The following is a 4,952-nucleotide window of genomic DNA, read 5'->3' on the forward strand; positions in this document are numbered from 1 at the left end:
CAAGCCGAAACATCAACATGTGAAAGTCGTAGAATTTTGCAATCAAACTGTGGCTAGTACTGTGATGTTACTAGTAACCTGGTGTTCCGTCATATGGCCAAGAGAGCATTTGAAGGCGAAACTTCTGCATGGGAAAGCTGCATCATGATCAAAATTTTATATCGAGTATTATGTTGACATTAGTAGGCCCTGGCCGAAAGCGCAGCATGTGAAAGGTATAGATAAAAGTTATCGTTGCAGTCAGTACTGTGTAGTTACTAGTAGCTGGATTTAAGCTCGAAATGAGACACTGTTGGTGAAACTTCATCATGAGAACGTCACAAGCTGATCACGCTCCATGATATGACTAGTATTATGTTGCTTCTAGTAGGCTAAGCGCAAGCCGAAACATCAACATGTGAAAGTCGTAGAATTTTGCGATCAAATTGTGGCTAGTACTGTGATGTTACTAGTAACCTTGTGTTACGTCATATGGCCAAGAGAGCATTTGAAGGCGAAACTTCTGCATGGGGAAGCTGCATCATGAACAAAAGTTTATATCGAGTATTATGTTGACGTTAGTAGGCCCTGGCCGAAAGCGCAGCATGTGAAAGGTATAGATAAAAGTTAGCGTTGCAGTCAGTACTGTGTAGTTACTAGTAGCTGGATTTAAGCTCGAAATGAGACACTGTTGGTGAAACTTCATCATGAGAACGTCACAAGCTGATCACGCTCTATGATATGACTAGTATTATGTTGCTTCTAGTAGGCTAAGCGCAAGCCGAAACATCAACATGTGAAAGTCGTAGAATTTTGCAATCAAACTGTGGCTAGTACTGTGATGTTACTAGTAACCTTTTCTTACGTCATATGGCCAAGAGAGCATTTGAAGGCGAAACTTCTGCATGGGGAAGCTGCATCATGAACAAAAGTTTATATCGAGTATTATGTTGACGTTAGTAGGCCCTGGCCGAAAGCGCAGCATGTGAAAGGTATAGATAAAAGTTATCGTTGCAGTCAGTACTGTGTAGTTACTAGTAGCTGGATTTAAGCTCGAAGTGAGACACTGTTGGTGAAACTTCATCATGAGAACGTCACAAGCTGATCACGCTCTATGATATGACTAGTATTATGTTGCTTATAGTAGGCTAAGCGCAAGCCGAAACATCAACATGTGAAAGTCGTAGAATTTTGCGATCAAACTGTGGCTAGTACTTTGATGATGCTTGTAGCCAACCGAATTGGTTGAAAAGCCCAATAAGTAAGCTAACTTGGGAGAGCTTGTTGGAAACCAAATGCTACTAGATTGGTCCAAATACATCCTTCAACAGGGGATCACTTGGCTCGCTTTACGAAGAGGAGCACAGCTATATGTGTTAATTCGGTATGAATCGCAAGATTTGTTTACCGACCTCTCTAACGCAAAAGGCGGTCTCGGCTTCGGCTGTTGACTGCGTCCGATTCAGGGTTATATAACTCTCGATTGAACACATTGATGTTCTATTGTTGGTGCTTCCAATAAAATTGGAACACTTAAAGCAGAACCGATTCAAATAATAGCATTCTGATCAATGATTGCATTCCTTGATCAAGAACTGCTGGAGTCATTGTGATGGCGAATTTTCTTCATAAGAAAATTGCAAAGAGACGGAACTTAATGAGACTAGTATTATGTTGTTTCTAGTAAGCGGAAGCTGAAACAGCAACATGTGAAAATCAAGTTTTGTTCAATGATCTCGAGGCGATAAGTACTATGAAGCAACTAGTAGCCTAAGCATGACTCAGATTTGAGACAGTCAAAAAGACTGGCGAAACTTCTTCACATGAAAGTTACATAGAGAACTACAAATGTATACAGCGAGTATTATGTTGTTTCTAGTAGGCGAAAGCTGAAACATCAACATGTGAAAGTTGTCTGCAAACTGTAGAACGATATGTGATTAGTACTGTGCTGTTACTAGTAGCCAGTCTGACTGTAGAAGCCAAGACAAAGGGAAACTAATGCATCTGAAAAGGACAAGTTATGGAAAGGTATGCACGATAAGTATTATGTTGTTTCTAGTAAGCGGCAGCTGAAACATCAACATGTGAACGTCGTTGTGTACAGTAACCTAGAACTATATAGTCCTTAGTAACGTGCATTTACTAGTACCTGTAATTGGTATTCAGACTCAGGCAGTTTGGAATAGTTTGGCAAAGATGCACCAGAGAAAACTGGGATTTGATACAGAAATTGTTGAATACAAGTATTATGCTGCTTCTAGTAGGTTGAATCCGAAACATCAGCATGTGAAAATTGAAAACATTTCTGGTTCGAATTGTCACAAGTATTTGGTGATCTGAGTAGCCAAACTCACTACAACGCCAATTGAAGGCAAAAATTCTCAACGGGAAAAGCTATTCTCATTGAATGAGCTAACAAGACGAGTATTATGTTGCTTCTAGTAGGCGAAAGCCAAAACATCAACATGTGAAAGTCTTGCTGAACAAATTTAATGTTGTTGAGCTCAGTACCGTGTGAATTAGTAGCCATAATTGGCGAGCGAAAATTGAACTGGCGAAACTTCGTCTTTGGAAAATTGCAGATGCCGAGCACTTATTTTGCAACGAGTATTATGTTGACTGTAGTAAGCGAAAGCCGAAACAGCAACATGTGAAAGCTGTTGAAATTTGTGGTCATTTTGCAATAAGTACAAGGAGTGTAACTAGTAGCCAGGTCAAAATTTGGGATAAGAATGAGCAAAAATTCTGCATGAGAACAGTTGAAATTATGAAACTAAATTACAAAGACTAGTATTATGTTGTTTCGAGTACGCGAAAGCGGAAACATCAACATGTGAACGTTTGTAACGAAGTTTCGTTAATTTTCAGCCTAGTACTGAGCAAGAACGAGTAGCCTCATCTCCAATCCCACGCAAAATGTAGTGAAATATGTGAGTGAACCTTATTCACGGTGAGGGTTTCCCGAGGTCTGTATTGCAGCGAGTATTATGTTGCTTCTAGTAAGCGAAAGCTGAAACAACAACATTTGAAAGTTGGAATTAATGACTGAATGGAAACTTCGACCTGTGTTTGATAGTAGTAGCGAACAAAACTGCTGAATCGGTTTCTGTCTCATATTGGTCAGTGAACCAATTAAGAGACAATCAACTACATAACCTGAATTGGGCGAGAGAACCCCCTTAACTTAAGCATATCAGTAAGGGGAGGAAAAGAAATCAACTGAGAATCCCTTAGTAATGGCGAATGAACAGGGAAAAGCTCATCGGGAAGAGAAATGGCAACATTTCTCGGTGTCCGGTATGGTTTGATGCTAGACTGGTGAATTTGTCCTGATGTCTACTGGAAAGTAGCATCAAAGAAGGTGAAAATCCTGTAAAGGTCATTTTCGATACCAGTCATAATGGCTCATTCCTATGAGTAGAGTTGTTTGAAAGTGCAACTCGAAGCTGGAGATATGTCTCTCCAAAAGCTAATTATAAAGCGAGACCGATAGTAAACAAGTACCGTGAGGGAAAGTTGAAAAGCACTCTGAAGAGAGAGTGAAAAGTACGTGAAACTGTTGAAGGGGAACTGGAGTGAGCGTTACCATACTCAATGCCTTGATATTATATTCTCGGCTACCGAGTAGTGTAGTTGTCGTCTTTTGGCAAATCTTGTTAATGAATCGAGCAGAAGTTTTCCTCGGAATTCTTCTTGTTGATTCTAAACAAAATGAGATAAATTGATCTTGATTGCCTGTCTGACCTCAACTTCCTATTCAATGCTCTCTACAGCCCGTCTTGAAACACGGACCAAGGAGTGTGAGTTGCTTGCAAGTGTTGTCGCTCATTGAAAGCGCACACGCGAAATGAAAGTGAACAGTGTAATTTTTATGAATTGCACTACTTTGTGTGGTGAGGGCGCCGATTCGGTGTCCCGCAACCACGGACGGTTTTGCTCTTATTGCATGACTGATCCAGAGCAAGTAGCACACGACCCGAAAGATGGTGATCTATGCTTGGGCAGGGCGAAGCCACGGGAAACCATGGTGGAAGCCCGAAGCGGTTCTGACGTGCAAATCGATCGTCTGACCTGAGCATAGGGGCGAAAGACTAATCGAACCATCTAGTAGCTGGTTTCCTCCGAAGTTTCCCTCAGGATAGCAAAAGCTTGAGCAAGATTGAAAAATCTTCGCAAAGCAATTTCATCGGTTAAAGCGAATGATTAGAGGAATGGGGGAAAATTTTTCCTTCACCTATTCTCAAACTATAAATCGGTGAGATGTCCTTGTGACTTAATTGCACTTGGACTATGAATGCAAGCTTTTTGTGGGCCGCTTTTGGTAAGCAGAACCGGCGATGTGGGATGAACCAAAAGTTGGGTTAAGGCGCCTAACTACTTGCTCATGAGTCACCACAAAAGGTGTTGATTGATACTGACAGCAGGACGGTGGTCATGGAAGTTGAAATCCGCTAAGGAGTGTGTAACAACTCACCTGCCGAATCAATCAGCCCTGAAAATGGATGGCACTAGAGCTCGTGGCCTATACCCAACCATGAATATCAATATCTAACGCAAGTTAGATTAGAGAAAAAGAGCCTCACCAGCTCAAAAATGATATTCATGTGTAGGAGGACACATTGATTGCGCTAAAGTATGCACGCAAGTGTATGCGCGAAGCGATCAATGGAGCAGATCTTGGTGGAAGTAGCAAGTACTCAAATGAGAACTTTGAGGACTGAAGCGGGAAAGGCTTTCATGTGAACAGCGTTTGCACATGAGTTAGTCGATTCTAAAAGACAGGCTAATGCCAAAGTCTTGAATAGTGGTTTCTTGAAAACTGCTGAGTCTCGAAAGAGCATCGGGTTAAAATTCCCGAACTTACTCTCCTGGCATTGAGACGGCAACGTCATTGAGGTCGAACTTTGTCATTGGGACCTTGGGGAAGAGTTATCTTTTCTTTATAACACGTTGTAGAGTCCTTGGAATTG

The 4,952-nt window shown here is 41.4% G+C and overlaps 1 pseudogene; it reads left to right on the plus strand.

Moving 5' to 3' along the window:
• The first annotated feature begins 1,298 nt into the window (after positions 1–1,298).
• Positions 1,299–1,450, plus strand: LOC142357660 (5.8S ribosomal RNA; annotated as a pseudogene).
• Positions 1,451–4,952: the final 3,502 nt, after the last annotated feature.

Source organism: Convolutriloba macropyga, unplaced genomic scaffold, assembly GCF_964194025.1.
Source record: "Convolutriloba macropyga unplaced genomic scaffold, txConMacr16.3 SCAFFOLD_2244, whole genome shotgun sequence".
NCBI lineage: Eukaryota > Metazoa > Xenacoelomorpha > Acoela > Convolutidae > Convolutriloba > Convolutriloba macropyga.